We start from the raw sequence: 21259 nt of genomic DNA, 5'->3' as shown, positions 1-21259 counted from the left end.
CATTAAAAGTAAAAACTTTATTCTCCAAAACTTGCTCCAAAAAATATGTTACCAAATCTATTTGAATAGGTGAAAAATTACTATGTTGTATAAGATATTCATTAATATATTGTATGCCAAGGTCATTTGGTATCACTGTAAAGAGAGATTGTACATCAAGTGTGACAAAAAGTACATCTTCTAAATCAGATATGTCTCTAAGACAATCATATAAGTCAATTAGAAATTGTTTAGAATCTCTCAGGACAGAGGTATTTAAATTAATAATAGGTCTAAGATATTTCTCCACATACACAGAGAGGGGCTCAGTGACACAACCTCCTCCAGCCACTATCGGTCTCATTGGTGGGTCAGAGGAATTTTTATGTATCTTTGGAAGTCCTTGTATCAATGGAATGAGTGGATTTGAAACACAAAGATAGTCAATGTTTCCTTACTAATCAGACCTCCTTCATATACATCATTTAAGGTATTAAGAACAGAATTCATTATTCTGTGTACTTCATTGACCGTTGTTTTAGCATAAAAATTATCATAATTTAATAAATTTCTCATAGAGTTAACATAATGAGAAGTATCCATAACCACAACTGGGCCACCTTTATCAGCAGGTTTAATTGTTATTAAATCATTTTTCTGCAACTGTTTCAATGCTATATTCTCTTTGTAATTTAAGTTATACCTTTTCTTAACATCTCTATATGTTTTAAAGCCAGTATTGTCATAATATTTAAGAAATTCCTCTTCAGTAAGTTTTAAATAAGCATCCACTAAGGGATGATTCATAGGTACAAAGTTACTCATACGCTTGAAGGTAAAGGATGGATGCGTTTGCATCTGTTTGCTTTGTTTATCATTATCCCCGAATAAAAGCCGAAGCATGATATTCCGACAGAAAACCTTTAAGTCCAAAATTGTATCTGTCATTCTGTTTTTGCATGTAGGAATAAAACTTAAACCCTTTGACAAAACCTGTTCCTCATCAGAGGAAAGCCTATATGTGGAGATGTTAATAACTACATTCGCCCACATCTTCTTTAGTGTCTGGTTGGGATTGTATTTGACTAAGTGTTTGCGTTTTTGCCGTACCTGACTCATTGACCGAGTCGTCTCCCTCCCTTGTCTACCCGAACAGGTAGAGGAAAAGGAATATCTCTGCTTATAAGTAAATTAGCACTAGTGGGTTGGACCGGTGGTTGGTTCACAAATATTTTCAGTCAAACCACTTGTTCAGATAGATAAGAACTAGAAACACCATTTCTAACAACTACATTCGGATATAAATTCAGGCCATGTTGTGTCTGTGTTCCTTGTAAATTAGTAGTATGATCACTATCAGGGGCACCATTAAAAATAGTATTCTCTGTTCGCACTAAACCAATATTTTCATTATTATCATCCAATGAAACCTGAGCATTCTGGTCATTTTGTTCACATAATACATTATTAACATCATCAGTAAAAGCATCGCAATTAACATTAGAAGCATGAATTTTGACTGAACCATTCACACTACTTTCACACATTCATTGATCTAACAGTTTCATTTGTTCCTTCATTATTCATAGGACCTTGTCGGTTTACAGTCTCTAAGCTTTGTTCATGTCTGGGCCACATAAAAACATGGCCCAGTCTAAAGTCATTTGTGTCCCTCATTATTTTAATTTTCTTTTGTTGCAGTAATTTACGTTCAAATGCCGCTACACCATCAAGCAGGCTCTCAAAAAGAGGGTTAACAATTCTTTCAGCAAAGATATTAAAAATAAATTCTTGTTGTTTTTTTAATAGTATCAATAAGTTTATCTTCTTCAGGATGAAAGAAGTTGACAAGTAACTGCATGTACTTGCCGCTTACCTCAAGGTTAAGTTGTTGCCAGCGTGCTAACAAATCCGTATAATGTGTCCCTTGAGTGGGCATGTTGAAGACATGTAGACCATGAGGTACAATCCTTTTCTCCAGGCAATACTGAAAATGATGTCTCTGTGCCTGGAGTCTTTTTAGTTTCAGAAAATCCCTTTCCAATGCATCCATCGCTTGTTGCAGTCGCTCGGAATCACCAGTCGCATTATTAGAGTTGTCATCCGTTACATTCAAATCAAATTGCCAAGCAATGCTCTTAGTATATGAAAGGTACTGAGTAATTAAATGGTTTTAATTCTTGGTGGAACTTGGCTGCTTCGTTACAATTACTATAATTCTGGAGATTACCTGATTTTTCTGCAATGAAGCGTTTATTTTGTGGGTGTGTTGCTGTGTCTTTCTCATTAATAATAATCTGATTATAGCTCCTGTGGAAGTAGCTGATTCATGTGTTGGTTTGTTTGCCAAGAAGTCACAATACATCTCCTAGCAGTTTTATGGTATTGTATACCAACCATTTTTCAAAAAATATTGCACTCCTTCTCTGATCTCAATGTTTTCCCTAATACATTCCAGGAAACAAACCACTGACATGAATTTATTCTCAAGTCATCATCAACCTGAGGCTGATAGCTTCTTTCTAGACTTTCTTAGAGCATGCAGTACTTCTTATCATTATTGAGTCACATACAAAAAACATAATACTCTCACCTAAGCACATTCTCAGACCTGTGCAATTCCTTCACTGAAGTTCCATTTCCAAATATTGGAACAAAAGGTAATGAAAACTTGTACCATTAAACTACATTTCTTCTCACACCTATATGATTGCCTTGAAATGATGAAAACCTGACAAATGAAAGCTTACAAATAATAGTATAAAGGATGTAGTGACACAATGGTTTGTCACCTCACAGCAAGAGGGTCTCTGGTTCGATTCTCAGCTGGGATGCCTTCTGTGTGGAGTTTGCATGTCCTCCCTGCATTTGTGTGGGTTTCCTCTTGGTGTTCTGGTTTCCTCCTATGTTACAAAGACTTGTATCTGGAGCATTTCTCCCTGGGCCTCTGCTGAAGTTTGGCTTCGTTCCAAGTTGGACTTTCCCAGTAAACAAATGTTAAATAAATAAATAAACTCTTATCTGTGCAGCAACATTGGTTCCACACAGGACACAGTACTATTACAGCATTGCTTTTCCTTACAAATCATATATTCAGGGTCATGCATAGTGGTCAAATCATGGGGTACTATTAAATGACCTAACAAAGGCATTTGACAGTGGTTAATATGCTGGTCTCCTTTTGCAGCTAAGCTGCTATGGCCTGACAAACACTTCTGTATAATGGACTTAAGAGCTATCTCACCAACAGTAATGTCCTTGACCAAGAGCTAACAGTAGGTGTTATGCTTGCCTTATTGAAAGCAACATACCTCAGGGGACATTTGTTATATTACCCTTCCCAGCTTTGTCAACATTTTTGTAGTCAAATTCCCATCCATACAAATCATCTTTTACATGGGTAACATGGCCATGTGCTATACAGATACTTCTGTTTTCTTTAGCTATCACTCATCTTACTAAGGATATGTTAAACACAGGGCATTATTTCTCAAATGATAGCTTCTCGGTTAACTGCCAGAAAATGCAAGCCATGATGCCTGGGACTCAAAGGTGGCCACTATAGGCTTCAGCTAATTGGTATATGACTGCTCCAAATGGAACAAGCCATGAGTCAGTACAATCATTTAAATATCTTGGTGTCCTTGACATGTCCAAGTCGTAACAAAAAGTGACCAGCAAAGGCAGATCTGCACTAAGAACACATAGTTACTAACCATCTAGTTTCTGAAGAAAGGTCTATGTTTGGAAATGTAGTTCTGCTCTATACCCTGGAATATGCCTTTCCAATGATTGTATTTTTCTCCTGCAGTAAATATAAAATCACTGCACTAAGCATGAGATGTGCTTATACAAATTTATAGCCACATTTCCAAGGAAAGAACACCATTCCTGTCTTTATGTCAGAAATAAAAAGGCTTCCCACTTTTCACACAACCAAGGTACTAATACTCTTGCTAACTTAAAATATATTTTTTCTGTGTGACTGTGCTTCATTTTGAGGAGCTTATATATAGGGAACCCTCTACAGCCTTGCATTCATTCAGTACATCCTGCTTACCCTTGTCTTTTGAAGTGTCTGACTGGACATAAGCTGCATAGCTTTTGCAGTGGTGGGCCCTCCACTTTGAAACTACAGTTATAGGTAATAAGGTGTTATTCAACCTTCCTTGCCTTTCATACAAAATAAATTGTCTGCTTTACTAAATATGCTGACTACCTGCTTTTCATTGTAATTACATTGACTATCTGCATAATGTAAATTACTGCTGCTGCATTATTTTGAAATGTGTCTTTTCGTCTCATGGCTGGTGATTGATCACATAATAGATTTTATTAATGTTATTTAACATACTGTATTTGTATAATATGCTTAACTTGAAGTATTTATAAAACATTTGATATATAATAACTGGATCATTGCCTAAAAAGGACCATGAAGTTCAATTCAGCTGCCAGTTAAATAAAATAAGACTATGAAATAAAATAAAAAGTTGCAGTGTTCATTGAGTGTTCCTAGCTTGCACCTGTCATGGTTCAGTGAATTTAAAGAAAATTGATTTTGCACTGAATTCAGAAACCGTTCCAACATTAACAAAATAGTTGAGAAGACTCCTCAGTTTGTACAATCACCTTTGTCTTAGCAAATGCTTCTACTGTTCATGTTAGTAGCCTTTCCCGAAACAAAAAGTGGGAAAAAAAGACTGTTTGCATTCTTAGTGGTGGTAATAATTTTAGGTAGACTTAACAGAAGTTGTATTACTTTTCTGCTTTAGTTGATGTCTTAGTAACATCTTTTCTTTGCTAATATCCCCCTAAAGAGAATATATTGAAGCATTCAGATGGTAAGGACCCATTAAAGTCAAATGTTTAGTCCATTATTTGATTGACAAGGGTGAACATTTCAAGCGCTCTATTGTTAGGAAATTCCAAATATGCCATCTGTACTTCCTTATATAGCCAGAAATTTAGAATGCCACAGTGAGTCAGACTGCCACCCACTGCTGCACGCAATGTGGTTACAGGTCAGTGAGGACATCATACTGCCACTTCATTCTCAGTGCCTTCCTTCTAATGGACCCAAATTACAGGTCTCTCACTGCCTAATGCAACCATGTGTTGTGCAGCATCTGGTGATAATTACTAAATGACTGTGTGCTGAGCTCAATCTAAACTCTTCCTGGCATTTTAACACATTTCTTTTTCAGATTTTAAGATCGTGATAAATATATAATGCATAGTACTTGCACATTATGTATTAGAAAATCCTTTAATTATGGTTTTATGCATCGTGATTAAAGAGATATAAACTAACTCTTACATGAGTGGTCATGACTCATTGCTATTATTAAAACGGAAAGGATACATTTTTGTAGTGCACAAAACTCTACAGTTATGCTCAGAAATTGGGAGAAAAACATCTTTATTAAGCACTTTTGGATGTAAGGAAAGTATCAAACAATGTCATGTCAGGCACCATTTACTGGAGTTACACTCAAGTATCCTGCTGCAGCACAGCTGCCAAAGAACAGAGGTGGAAGCTAAAGCAGCTTTAAAAGCTGCAATACACTTCGTGCCACCATACTTCTTCTAATGTGTGTGACAGAGAAAAGTTTATTACACCTTTTAAAGCTGTTTCAGGAACACAGATACACAAGATACACTTTGCTTCAAGCTGCTGTCTCAGAGGCAGCAGTAGACACTAATGACTTGAGCTGTAAAACGTTTTGCACTCCTAAATTTTCTTTTTTTCTTTATCATCTCTAACTTGTATATTTAAGTAACTAAATCTCCAAGTACTTCAATGAATTTGGTGGGCGTGCTAAGTGTATTAGTTATTTCGAAACTGTAAAACACTTAGCACTTCTGTATTTTCCCTCTCTCTCTCTTTCTGTAAATTGTAGTACCATAAAAGCAGGTGGAGCTTGATATACCACAAAGGATTATGACTGGATTTCTCTGATCATAACCTAATAGTTATATGTTCTTGGCATGAATATCAAGATTCGTCTCTCGAACTCTGCTTCTCTCAGCTGTTGATGTGAATGTCTCAGCATTCATTTCTCAAGCATATTACAGCTTGGTTGTGATCTGAGACCTGATCATAATTCTATGATGATGATACTGTATATTCCAAATTAAGTAGGTAGTCCGTGATGAAAAGGTTATATGATAATTTGTTCATAAAGCCTGGCAAACTAGGCTCCTTAAATCTGCTTGGAATATGTCATTCATTCATTAATAGATGTCTTGCAGGTGTGATCTGATGTGTAGTAGCAGTGATCAGAGGAGCAAAGTGGAAATTCCAATAGAACCATTTAAAAAGTGTTTCCAATCACCCAGCTGAAGATATAGGCAAAAGCAGGTTCCTTTTGTAAATTTAATCCTTAATCTGTACGGAGAGTTGAGGTAAATAAAGTACTTTTAAAGAAGATACTATTCGACTTGGTGGTATGACTGTTTTAATGAAGACATGCATTCTTATGTTAAAAAGATAGGCTTCAAGCCGATACCAGTCTAACAAGCTGATACTTCAGAAACATTGGAACAGTGGTGACACATCAGTCCCAGATTTAGTGCAGTTTGATATTATATATAAATTATTATATAAAATAAAAACTGTACAAATGATATGAGCTGAGAACCTTTTTTTATCTGGAAATTTTTGCCTTCCAGACTTGGCACCAAGCAGTCAGTTATTACATCTGCCACCTTCTTATACACCCCCCCCAAGGTACTCCCCTAGGTCTATAGGTGCTTGTAGTAAAAACAGGTGGCAGAATAGCTGGAAAATGTCACCTGCATTTATTAGTGTTGGCATATTAATTTTTTGGATTCTAATTCTCTTAAGTTTCTGTTATACATTGTCATGAAGCAGGTTTGACCATGTATTTGCTCCTAAATACATTACACAAACTAACATGTTTACTGTGTTAGTCTATGTAAGGCTGACTACTTCCAGGCTGTAACACCTGAAGACCTTCACCTTGTGTCAGTCCTACAGACAGTATAACCAATGCCTTCCTACAGTACATCATACTAGGCACATGGTTGCTCAGGTCTATATATGGCCTGTGTAAATGTAATTTGGTTAAGAAATTGAAAGTGGTTATCAGCACAATTATTTTATAGTATTGCAGCTCACTGAAACAGTCATCATACAAGTGTGAGGCTCCCACTCTCTCTGAGGTCACACATTATCAATATTCACTTAAGCATGCTTTCCTTGAAAGGACATTGATGTCATGAACAGTTGCCTCCAGCCCCATATTCCTGTTGAAACTTGGTTGACAAAGAAATAGGTTGTTTAGGTCCTGTGTCAGTGAGGCAATTATCTCATTATGTTTTATGTGGTCAACAAGTGTCCCAGAAAACAAAATGAAGAATTCAGTGTGACTTCTATAACTCACAAAATTAATCAAACTGAGCAAAATGTACTTCCTATTGTACATGAAATAGCAGAGATATGTATGTGTAGGAAATAGCAAATAAAACTGCTATACAATGCATTTCTGAACATGCATTGATGTAAGGGTCTGATCAAGTTTAAATCAAAGTGTTATAAATAATGAAAAAATACTATTATGGTTTGTGTGATTATACGATTGCCAACTTTTTCAAGTTTTGTTGAGTGGTGACAGATTTTTTTCAACCAGTAAACACTACATATCTATTTTGGTTATTACTGTCTGTCAAAATATGTAGTATGTTAGACATATCCGTGGTTATGATCAGGGAAAAATATGAATTCTTTAGAAGGCACTGAGATGTGTAGATGTGATGCACAAAATGTGTTTATTAACTATGGTTAACACTAATTTTATGGAAACAAATATTTTTGTCCCATCGCTGCCTTTATATAGTGATAGCTTATGTATAAATGACACTGATTTTCAACAGATAGTATATAGTTTGCATCTAAACACATATCTCGTGGTTTAATATTACAACAATCTGCTTTTCAAAAGCTGTGTCTGCATATGTGATGTGTTCTCGGACAAAAATACAACATATTACTCAGTTGATGACAGTCTCTCACAAACATTTGATGTGAGCCCTGTAATTTGGTAGCAAGAAATAAGAAATATTCATCATCAGTCACAAGCTTCATAATGATTAGGCTATTATTTTTAGCCAAAGTAGCTCATAAACTACATGGCAGTGGGAGCACACTTAACAAAAGAAGTTCTTTAAATGACCGCCAGATGATCTTTAGGCACAGCTTGAGAAAGTAAAGCAAACAAAAGGAAAGAACATTTGTGTATAAAAGTGTGATTCACTTCACCGTGGGTGTTTTACATATATGGAAATGCAATGGAATGCACTTAACAGAATGGAAAACATAAACATAAAGTAATTTGTAAAGCATTTCAGCATAAGATGAGAAAAAGAACTATACCTTGACAAGTAACCAAGGCAATATCATTAATGGGGATATTCTAATTTCTTACTTATCAAAAAAATGGCAGTGCAAAAAGTCTGCCACCTCCAAAAGATTAAAATACTGCTGCATAAAAATGCATTCTTTAGATTGGAAAGAACAGCAGTCTGTCTTTGGTGAAAGTTGGTGCAGCTGGAAATGGCATGCTCTGGCTGCAGGTCTTCTAGTCCTGCACTATGCAAGCTTACTTAAATGAAATCTCTGATGCAGCAATGAATGCATGCGTAGTTAAGCCAGTTCACTGAGCTGCTGACCAAGTGGATATATCACTATGCACCACTACGTTATGCTTATAGGGAGCAGTCCCCATCACTGAACTCCACATTTGCTGAATTTCCAGGCATAGATGACCACCCAAATACACAAAGGCTGAACATGCACTCAAACCAAACAACAAGGAGATAGGACACCAAAGAAATAGGTCTAGATTGATTGCTATGGCCAGTTATCAGTACTGATGTAATTTTATTTATTTATCTTTGTTGATCTGGAAAGTTTAACTGGGATAGATAGCCTTTTTCAGAAGTGGGCCAGGAGAAAAGCTGTAATATTCACATACATAGGAAATATACAGTATATTTTCATTTTTCACCTTGTATAATATCTTCATCTTGGTTACATACACATTGTTTCATACATAATTTAGTGTAACAGATGATTAATGCTAACCTTGTATCATACAATTTATGACTATAGGACGAGGAGAAAAAAAAGAGAGTAACTGTACATTTGTATAAGTTAATAACAGACAGAAATACAAAGAAAAATAAATGGGAGACAAAGACTGACATTTGGGTTAAAATTAGTAAGTACTGGTATGATAAGGGAGAACAAGGATTAAGTAGAAGTAGGTAGTTAAATTATTTATTTTTATTTATTTATTTATTTATTTATTTAAATTTGTTGACCGGGAGTGTCCGACTGGACGTGGGTCCATTTTCAGCGGAGGCCCGGGGAGAAAAGCTCCACAGTAAAATAAACAGACAGTAGTTACATTGGATTACATAGTGATTAACAATTTAACATAGAAATTACTTACAACATATTTACAGATTAAGAACATAGTACATCAGTAGACAACTAGAATCTTTATCTGTGAAGTACATAACAGGCATTAACAAATGTAACAATGAGAAGTTCCTGCTGTATAATAAGTACTAGGCTTATGAGCATCTGAGCTTGCTATCATCAAGGTAGTTAGTGGAGGTGAAAGAAAGGTAGTAGTTGGATGGGGTGGATGATATTAGAGTGGGAGTTGCAAGGGCATAGCCAGCATGTTTTTAGGTGTGCTTTTAATAAAGTTTTGAAGTTGGTGCATGATGGTACGGAGGTAATTGTGGGTGGGAGTGAGTTCCATAATTTGGCTATGGCGCAAGAGAATAGTGCTTCACCAGCAGAGTTATTGGCTTTAGTGATCTGCAAGTGATTTTTGTTGCTGGATCTTAGTGGTCTGGTGGTGCGATAGGGTTGGAGTAAATTCTGGAGGGATGGGACATTTAGTGGATGGTTTACTAGTTTGTGGGCGAGTGAGAGTTGATACCACTGAAGGAGGTGAGGGAGTTCAAGCCAGCCCAGTTCAGCAAGTGAGAGACAGTGGTGACTATGGTAGGATGCCCCTGTGGCGAATTTTGCGATTTTGTTGTAGCAGGTCTCTAGCTTGTTTAGATCACATTGCCTTAGGTTGGTATATACTGGAGAGGCATAAATAAATATATATAATCAGTTAAATGTTTACAGTAGTAGATAGAAGGAAAAGTGTAATAATCACCATATGTGAAATTAGTACAGAGTCACTACCATTCGGTCAGAGGTATTGCAGCTTGCATTTTCTTCAGGATTGGAAATTGTCCAGTTGTAGAGCAAAAGCAGAGTCAAGTGCCTTGCAGATGCTGTTTTAGCAGACTTTTAAAGCACTTGTTTTCTGCGGGCTTTAACTCTAATGGGATGGAATTCTACTATTCTGAGACAGGATGAGAATAGAGTGGGTTTATTGCAGAGTTTTCTGAGTTAGTTACAGCTAGGAGATATTTGTTATTGAAGTGTAGTGTTCTGTTGTCACTGTATGGTAGTAATATGCTTTTTAGAGAGGAGTAACTGTATGGTAGTAATATGCTTTTTAGAGAGGAGTAACTATCTGGCTTGTAGATAAGTTTGTGGGCAGAGATGAGTTGAGAGTAAGTTAGCTGTATTGGGAGTTCTGGCCAATTTAGGTCCTTTAGGCTGTGCTGTGGTGGGTTTTATGAGATGACTGTTTGGTGAATCTTGTTATTTTGTTATTTCATTATAGTGTGCATCAAGCTCGACTTGAGAGTATTGCTGAGATTAGTGAAGATACGTGATGCAGACAATAAAGATGGGAGTAGGTAGGTTACTGCTATAGCTTTTCTTTTGGATACCATAAACTATTGATTTGCTCTATATAAAGAGCCTAGGTTTTTGTCTGTATTTTTGATAGTTTGAAGAATATGTTGAATTTGTCATCTAGGAGTACTCCAAGTAATTTGGTTTCTGTAATGGTTTCAGTTTTTGTATTGTTAGATGAGAAAATACAGAAATTGTGTTTCTGAGTATTAAACTGTTTTGGCAAAAAGAGAATTAGTTTCGTCATTTTGCATTTAGGAGTAGCTCTACAGTGCCTAGCGAGGATATGGCAGATGTGAAGGACTCTTGTGTGATTTCCTGGCGGATTTGTAGAATGTGTCTAAAGTGTTTCTCCATGGGCATCCTCTGAAAATTGGTTTTGTTTCAAGTCGGACTTTCCTTTAAACAAATGTTAAATAAATAAATAAATAGTGTTGGGGCAGAGCAAATGAGAGTTGCATCATCTACATACTGAACTAGATTTGCTATTTTTGTGGCAGTATGGAGTTTGTTTACAGATGTATGAAATAGAAGTGGGCCAAGTATTTTAAGCTGAGAAGTACCAGAAGTTGGACTGCATACTCTTTTACAACCATAGGTGAAGTATGAAGCTTCATGAAGAATTAGTGGAGAAAACCCTGCAATCCAGCCAAGCTCTAAGCAGTAATGCAATCTATAGGATCTCAGACGCAGGTCAGTAGTAATGATAATGAATTGCAGTATAAACTAAAATTTAAATTAATTTAATTTAATCTGCATACTATATGAATCATAAACTAAAATTAATTTTTTTGCAAAGTAAATTAAAATTTAAAATTAACTAAATTAAATTTGCATTCTCTGAATGTTAACTAATCACTTAAACTTCAATAAGTTATAGTTACCTGGACTAAAACAGATGGTCAGCCTGCTTGTCTTCCCTCAGTTATCAGCCTCATAACACCTGATATTCTCAGGCAGTGCAGCCACTGCCTGATGCTCCCAGACAATGTACTCGTACTCAGCAAAATGCATTTTATTTGATCTAGACTTACGGAGGCAACCTTTACAAAAAAATCACAACCTGTGAGCAACACACTCCAATCAAACACATTCTAAATTATCTTACGCTGAGATGTAAGAAAAAAAATCCTTGCTTAAGCATCCTAGACCTGTTAGGACTAGACCTCATCACCCGCAACAAAAAGTCACCAGGATGTAAATCATCTGAAATCCAATACTACAAATCATTCTGCAAATAAGTGTCATAGTGACTGGTGACTCCATAGTCAGACACACTGATTTCAATTAGGTTGGACAAGAACAGGGTGATGGTGAGTTGTTTTTCAAGTGGCAAGATCTCTGACATCTCAAAGACCTTTAAGACCCTCACCCGCAACAAATATGAGTATGATGTGGTGGTGGTCTATGAGGGAGTAATGACTTGACACTCAGAACCCTGACAGAAATGTAGAGAGATATGTCAGAACTCTCCACGCATGTCTCAAATATAGATAACACCTTGGTCTTAAGTGGAATCATTCCTTCTCTATGAATGATCTAGAAGTAGTAAGAAAAATAATTGGTTTCAACAATAGTTAAAAAGCTGGTGTCATTTCAGGGGGATCCAGTATGAGTTAGCCTAGAATGTGATGACTGACATCCCTACTTCTGTTGCTAAAAATGGTTTGCACTTTTTGTCAAACGGCTTTCATATACCATCTAAAGCCTTTGCTGACCCTATGGTGCCTTTTTTATGCAAAATCTATCTAAAGGACCTCTCAACTTAACCAGAAAAAAACAACCATATCAAATAGAAGATCGCATCAATGTTTGTCTGCTCAGTGGCAGGAGTCTCAATGATAAAATGTCAAACCTTGAGGCCCTCATGCATTCAGAGCACATCCATGTGTGTATAATCACTAAAACATAGTTTAAATGTTCAATAGCACCCCCTCCATACCTGGGTTTTGTGCCTTCCACTCCTTTAGATAAGATGGCAAGCATGGTGGACTCTATTATTGTGAGAAACCACATCACCTCTAGCCATATCCCTAGAGTCCCACAGCCAGAACTCACTGAGATGCAAATCACACAAATAGGACCAATTATCAGATCATAACCTGTTACAGGACCCCTCTATGTCCTCTGAATATAATGATGAATTCCTAAATATATTTGAATGACTTCCTTTAAGTAAAAATTCCATTATTCTGGGAGATTTTAACAGCCCTCTATAAACTGGGATACATATACTTTGAATGCAGAATATACCCAAATGTTTCTAGATTTAATAAACAAAAACTCCCCAGACCAGATTATCAAAGAATCCACTAGAAGCCCAAATAACCTAGACCTGATTCTTACAAATGTAAAGTCTGTATGTACAATTTCCCTGGTATCTCCATCACCGGTTAATTCCAGTCACAACCTGGTAAGCTTTGCCTTTGAAATCTTCAAACCAATGGACACAAATGTCATGGAATTCAAGGATTTCAAATCTACAAATCATCTCCAGTTCTGTGATGATGTCTTCAAATTTATACATAACAGTATTCTAAATGTTGATTCAGTAATTAGCTACACACATACAAAAAAATATGTGCTCATCAACATAAATGTATAAAGCTGGCAGTTGCAACCAGACCTAAATATAATTGAAAGTTTATAAGCAAACCATTTAGGTGGTCCACAAACATAAATAAGCTATAGAGGAAAAGAAAAAAATAATTAAAGTATACAGCAGAAAATCAAGTTTAATATCAAAGAAGTGTTAAAGAGTTTAAAAATGCCATTAGGAAAACAAAAGCCGCTGGTGAACATAGGCTAACATCAGAATCTATGTATAATTACAAATCTTTCTTTTGCTTCATCAGGAAACTTAGAAATAACTTCCAATGTTGTTCAGCACTTACGCAGAATGGCATCACCTATTCAAATCCAGTGGAAATTACATATATACTAACAAGCAAGTTCAATTCAAACTTCACCCCAGAGACAACTCTCCAAAGCCCAATTATTCCCTGAAGATCTCAGACCACTTATGACTAAAAACACATACTAAAACTGCTTTCCAATACTAAAAATATATCCTTCATAGGACTTGATAATCTACATGGCTGCTTAATAAATAGTAGTGAACAGGCCCTTGCAGATTGGTTCCTTAATATATTCAACCTGAACTTAGTCATTGACTTTATCCATGAGGTACACAGTAGTTGTGATGCCATTTCACAAGGGTGGTCCCCCCACTGATGACTGAAATTATACACCAATCAGTTTGACAAGTCTTATCTTCAAAGCCATAGAACATACAACTGACCTGATTAACTATGTATCAGGCTTAACCCACAGCTGTTTGGCTTTGCTAAGGGTAGATTCTGTCTAATAAATCTAGTTAACTTCTTTGAAAGGGTAACATATACTGCTGACAATGTCCATGCAGTATACACAGCATAAGTTGATGTGGCCAAATCATTTGATACCATTCCTCATGCTAACATAATAACCAAGCTAAATGTGCTCAGATAGATTCCTATGTAGTAAGACAGATAGCATATTGGCTAAAAGATGGAATTCACATAGAGTAGTGGGTTCCTCTTCAGAAAGTATAAAGATGTCCATTGGTCAGAAGGGTTCAGTACGGAACCTCTGTTGTTTGGCATCTACTCTTTGAATTTCCATTTCATGAAGCAAGATTTCTGGCTAACCAGATTTGCAGATGACTGTAAAATGGGTGTCATTCTCAAGTCCCTTTCTGATCCCAGTCCTTCCAGCATGAGATTACGAATAAACTTGTTAATACTTGGTATAGAAATAACGGGCTCAAATTAAATGCAGAAAAGTGCAATATTGTTAAATGCAGTAGAAAACCCTTCCACCAGCTTATAGAATAGACAACACCCCACTTCAAAACGAGAATGTACTTGGAACACGAGTTGATAATTCCATTTCCTTTGATCATCATGTTGCCACAGTGTTACAGAAGTCCTTCTACTTTACACGAGTGATCACCAAAGTAATATCATCCAGATCTAAAGAAGTTATTGTCTCCTTATATTCTGCATTGATTAGGTCAGTCAGAGAACACAGTGCACCCTCATCTCATTGGATATATCAAACAACTGGAATGACTACAGAGGTTATTAACTAAAAAGATTACTGGCTTAAAAACCCTTAACTATCAGAAAAGACTGGAAACACTTCCCTTTAGTCAGCACCCTATATTTTCCTGTGTGATGATCTCTGCCTTGCTTTTCATGCCATTAGGGACCCAGTAGTCAAGGATGCCTTGTATCTCTATAAATGAAAAAATTCCACTAATACTAGGGGCAGAGTTCTAAACCTGCATTGATAAAGTAGTAAAACATGGTGGAGAGACATAGTCTTTACACAATGCCTCCCCCAATCTCTTGAATAGACTTCCACTGAAATTATCAGTGTGACTTATTATATTCCTTCAAGCAGGAACTAGATGGCTAGACAGATACCTACAAATCCACCCATGGCTTGATTGACCTAGACCATTCCTAAAAAGGAGGTATAGTTTAAAGCTGGGTACTGAAAAGGCATAAATGGTCACTAGGCTCTGTTGCCTTACATTTCCTATGATCTTAATGATCCAAGGAAGCAGTACTCAAAAGTCCGTTTTGTAGAAAGGCAACTTATTTTACTGTGTTGTTGGTCAACCTAACACAATGAGCTGGTCACGATCAGTTAGTGGTACAGATGTGAGAGTAACTGAAAAAGGTCAGCTCCTGTTTATGGTGTTTGACATGAGAGCTGGGATAAGGCAAAGCAGTAAAAGAATCAGATAGATGCTGATAAACTGGTCATTTCACAAAGCATGATGTTTGCAGCAAGTAAGTACCATTTCCAGATTGTTTTGTCTCTGTCTTTGTATTTGGGGTACATAAAACAGCCCAAGAAGCAAACAATAGCCAATCACAGTTTGGTATATGTGCATAGCGTAGTTGGTAAAAATAGATTCCATCTATAGTTTCCTATATCTTCTAGTTCAGCAGAGGTGACTCCATTAATAATGTGCTCTTCACACAATCATGTATTGCATTTGATGTTGTGGATATAGCTAAAGAATAAAATATGATTCTTCTTGGCCTGGGAAGCCAAATTTACCTCAAATTTGGCTTTGGTAGACTTTATCTTTCCTTTGATTTGTTTGTTTAGTTTGAAAGTGATTTTTTTCCTGCTGGGTGCTACATCTCCTAATGTTTGCCATGATTTTCTTCCTTCTGTTGTAGAGCCTATTGATGTTGTGATTCCAGCAAGTGGCTTGTTTTTTTTAGTTAGTTCTGTACTTATTCCTGGTGTGTACAACTGCCTCTATGCAGCTACTAACATGCTTGTTTAGGGTTTGTATGAAAAGTTCTGCATAGGCAGCAGTGTTCTCAGTTTATAGAGGCTTTAAATTTTGCAAAGTTATCACTTAGTAGTAGGAAGTTAGTGTTAGAGTAGTTCCTGAACATTTTTCGGTTAGACAGGGTTTTGGTTTTATTTTAACTTCACAGGAGACTATTCTGTGGTCTGAACTTATCAGAGAGGGCATTATTCAAGGGGGTGTGCAGCACTCTCCCATATTAGTGAGGACTGGATCGAGTAGGTTTTCACCCTTCAGCTTATTGACAATCTGGTCGAGTGAGTTTGTGGTTACAAAATCTAAGAATCTCTGGATGTGTATGTTTGCTGTCGTATACAATTCCCAGTTAATACTGAGATAATTAGTTGCCCATGAATATGGTATTGAGTTGGATGTTGACTGTTTCCAGAAAGTGTAACTACATGTTATGGGTTTCCTGGGTCATAGAGGGGGACCTATAGCTTGCAAGGAAGTGGTATGGGATTTGCCTACAGTAATTGTGGAGAAGCTCAGGTGCATTGTTCTATTTGACCAGTCTTGAGGTATATTTATTTTTTATGTAAATCAACACATCTGCCTTTGGTCCCTAACTGTGTAGTAGCTGGTCTAAATAGATGAAAGGCATTATAGCCTTGTACTGCTGGTGTGCTCTGCACAGCTTTAAACCAGATCTCAGTGATTACAAAGATGTGAGCATTCTCTAGGGTGAGGAGAGCTTGTAGCATGTGCAGTTTCTTCTTTAGACTCCTTGCATTGAGCAGTAATACATTTAGATTTTCTTGATTTTGATATGCTGTGTCAGAAGTACTTTCAGTTTGACATCGCCTAAAAAGGCATTAGGGAGAGGACACTATTTTAGTTAATATTCGAAAGTCTAAAGGGGAGCGGGACAAACCATCCAGGCAAAGCAGAGTGGTCTGTTGAGCATTTCCTTCCATTCTGACAAATACCGCACCCTTTCAGAATGAAACCAGAAACTAAGCCAATTATTAAAGTCAGTTGTCTTCTGTTTGTATTGTGGCATCATCCTTGGAGAAGGTAAAATGTTGCTCAATGCCAGGTTCATACCAGCCTGGGACACATATTCTGAGTGCTCCATGATGTCTCCCTTTATATAGTCTAGGGAGGTATGTCTCAGTCATTTCCACACATGTGGAAATATGACTGAGTCATTCTGGTACTTATGGTCCAATGACCTGAGTGGGTGCATAATGTGGAGCATTCTGGTCCATGATAAGCAATTGATAGTGACTTTCTCCATACTCAAGCTGATGAGAGGGACATCAGTTTGTTTCACAGTGGAGTCTCCAGCATTCAGAATGTTGGATTGTGTGGTGGCTTGTCTTTTGGGATTAGAAGTAGAGGCTCCATGAGATGTGGCTGTATGTGTTAATATGGGTGTTTTTTTTTTGAAAGAATGCAGTTGAGGCTCTAGATGGCATTTGTTATGTGTACTTCATCTAGGAAGTCTTTGAGATTTAAGAAGGTTACATTTAAGTGGCTAGAATATGCAGGTCTATGTGTTTGCTTTGTCCTCTATGTGATGGGTGTGGCACGTGTACTGCAGACAACCTGACTGACATTAACAATGCATTTATGTGAGAGCTTTGCCTCCAGTGACATTGTGTAAATACATCTCTCGTATACCTTATCAGTTTGTTTGAGAATTATTCTTTTGTCAGTAAACATGAGGCAATTTCTACATTGCCCCAGGATGCCCATATCCACCAAACTGGTAACAGTGATAGTGGGAAAGTTCATATCCATGGCAACAGGTCTTTTTTTATAGATTTATAGTTACAGTGAGAATATAAAGTAATGGCAGGAGTATCTGGTTTGCAACTCTAAGGGCAGTGTTTGTCACTGCAAACAAGTTGCCCTGTGTGCAACTAGGTATTGGTGAAACTTTGTAGGAAATTGTCTATTCAAGGTGCTGTGCCTGAGTCTATACAGAGCACTGTCAAAGACTTGAAGGGAAACTACTAAAGTAGACCCTGATGATTTATGGATGAAATATTTGGGGAAATAGTCTAAAGTTAGATGGGCAGTACTTACTGAAAAGAAAGAATTAGCTTTGTCAAGAATGATGAAAAGAGGGGATTTGATTGATTGGCTACTGCCTGGCTGCTACTAGTGCTGGCCTCACTATAGTTTCATGCTTCTGGGATACAACGTCTCTTTGCTTCTTCTCTCCCCAGAAGCAAAACAGTAGCACCAATTCCAGGATGAGAAGCATACCACAGGATGGTGATCATCATCTTGCTCCAGATGATGCAGGGTCCTGTAAACTTGTTGTAGAGTTTTCCTAGTAGATGCCTTGAATAGCAACTTCACCATTCAGAAAGGTCCTACACAGACATTCACTGCCCAACCTGGACAAGTCAGAAGACCCTACACAAACATTCACTGCCCAATCATAGGCAGTCAGGAATCAATGTCCTCTGGTCCTTCACTCACCAAGAGCAAGATATAAGCACAAATTCCAAGCTACCTATGAAGAAGTTATAAAGCTTTCTAGTGATCAGTAGTCTTGTTACTATGCTCATTCTCTCATCACTTAGTATTCTGTCTTTATGGAATACATAGCTGAAGGAGAATGGGTTCACAAAACTGTCATTTTGTGCTTACTGACATTAACCAATGAAAGAGGAGAGTTAAGGAAATATGTGGTCAAATTAACATAAAGGACAGGCAACTGTAGAGATAGCTGAGCTTAAAAACACACCAGCACCAGATTGGGTGAAAAGGGAAATTTTTAATTTGTGTGTGACTCACAAGAGACACAGGTTTGGTTTCTTTCCTAGTTTAAATATGCATTTGAAAGCAGACTGCAATTAAAACACAGTGTAAAGAAAATGCACTACAATAAACAAAATAGAAGAAGGCAGTGAAGCAATACAAATTTCAAGAAAGCAAAAGCAAAGTAACCTTTCACTCACAGCAGTTTATGACAGAGTCTGAGTGAGTTTTTTTCAGTAAAGCCTTGATATATTTTATTTTATTGCTTAAATACAAGGTTTAGTTCCTAGCTCCACCCTCAGTACACAGGTAATTAACCTTAATTGACCTGCTTTAATTTATGTGTGACTCACAAGAGACACAGCTGTAGTCTCTTTCCTAGTTTAAACAGGCAATTGAAAGCAGAATGCAATTCCTGATTTCTTCTCCTTTTTCCTTACATGGTGCACTCTGCCTCCTCTTAATGCAATACCCCCTAATGTTTACTTCTATACTGCACTGTTTCCCTCTGTGTATGCTAACTTGCTCCTATCCCTCTTTTTCCAGGGGTCTGAGCCTCTGCAATAAGTATTCACACATGTGGCTTTGTGTAACACTAGTGACAAGACTGATACCCCTTCTCATGTAAAGGAAAACTTCACAGGTTTCCTGTTGTAAAACTAGGTAACCACTACTACAATCCCAGTTTCAGGTCATCTACAGTTTTAAATGCACTGAGGTGATTCCTATGGACTATAGCAGCAACTTACAGCTTCTCTGTGGAAGTAACTGTGCTAAAGTTATAAAACAATCATTTTAAGTATTAACTAACTACTGTGGTGTTTGTTCTTACCAGCGTCAAGTGCTTGTAGAAAGAATTTTAGCCTATTCCCAGATTAACACTGTAGTAGAGGATTGTGCATACTGATCTAGCTTCTCTTTTTAATGCTTTTCTTTGACTAGAAGAACAATCATATTGGCAGTGATGAATGCTATGTTGCTATAACAGCTGAGGTGAAGGTATGCTGCTTGTGTAACTTCATAAGAAAGCTCTAAGCAAGTAATCTTGTTTAGTATTACAATTTTGAATTGAAACGCAAACTGCTGAGTTTATAACCTGTATTTGGCAATTCACTCTGTACCATTGCTGTCACACTGTGCATGCACAGACTGACTGGCTCTCACTAAAGCAAGGGGTGTGGCTCACTTTGTTTCCCTCCAAGTCCCAATTCCCTAGACACCCCGAGTTAACACATGTAAACAGCCATCTCCATGCTCACTAATAAAACACAATGTAACGCTTTTCTTTATTTTGGTTTCAGTTCTTACATTGCAGCAAAACTATCATCACTGCCTTTGCCAAGAAAACACTAAAAACTTCCTGATTGCTAAAATTGACAACACCTAATCATTTAGAAGCACTGCAAAACTGTGCTCCACAGCCAACTACCCTTGAGTACAACTCCTTGTATTAAATGTTCTCTTAAAAGCTAATATTCTCTCCTTGTTGACTACCTCCACTTCTATCAAATTAAACTGTGCATATCATGTCTTTTGCCAAGCCACAAACTCTATACTTATAAATTCCAGACTCTTTCATATCCTCTCTTTTACTTTCACAGTAACCTACCCCAATAGTGTCCTATGACCTAACCCAGGCCTACATGATAACAATGCATTGCACAATAATCTACCCCCCAAACCACAAATCACTCAAACATCCACTAGTTAATGCACAAAGTGTAAGAAATAAACTAGGTCACCAGCACCTTCTTGGCCTCTGACTCTCCTGATATACTTGCTTTCACTGAATCATGGCTCAAAAATAATAACTTCGGCATATACCATTTTTCCTGTGTATAACTATAAGTTTGACATCTGCCTTAGAACTAAAGTGGCAGGTGTTCATATGTATGTACAAAACTACACTCAGCATTTCTGCAGCTGTCAAGGCCAACCCCATAACTGTTCATGAGCCCAAGTGAATTTTAAGTGAACTATTAATCAAGTCCATTCATCACCTACACATTGCAGTTGCAATTGCATACCTAACATCTCTTGCCTTATTGTCAAATTTCAAGGCACTTTTGTATAACATTCTTGCTAACCTCCCATCAAACAAATGCATTTTATCCTTGGTGACTTCAGCCTCACCAGCAATAAAATTTTCAATTGGCTTTAACCTAAATGTTCTAGGTCCCACCAATAATAACATTTCCAAATTCATAGCCAGCCTAAAACTAATCCAAGCAATAACTGATCCAACTAGACCGAAGTTTAAAGCAAATCACTGCTCACTCCAATTTTTCATGATAACCTCCCAACCTCCCACTATTTATACTTTCATCACACACCCACCTATCTTCAGTGACCAATGCCCTATGACCTTCCTCATTCAAAGCCTA

This window comes from Protopterus annectens, chromosome 10.part0, assembly GCF_019279795.1.
Source record: "Protopterus annectens isolate FY-2018-M chromosome 10.part0, PAN1.0, whole genome shotgun sequence".
NCBI classification, from domain to species: domain Eukaryota; kingdom Metazoa; phylum Chordata; order Ceratodontiformes; family Protopteridae; genus Protopterus; species Protopterus annectens.
The sequence above is the reverse complement of the archived record's forward strand: the minus strand, read 5'-3'. Positions refer to the sequence as shown.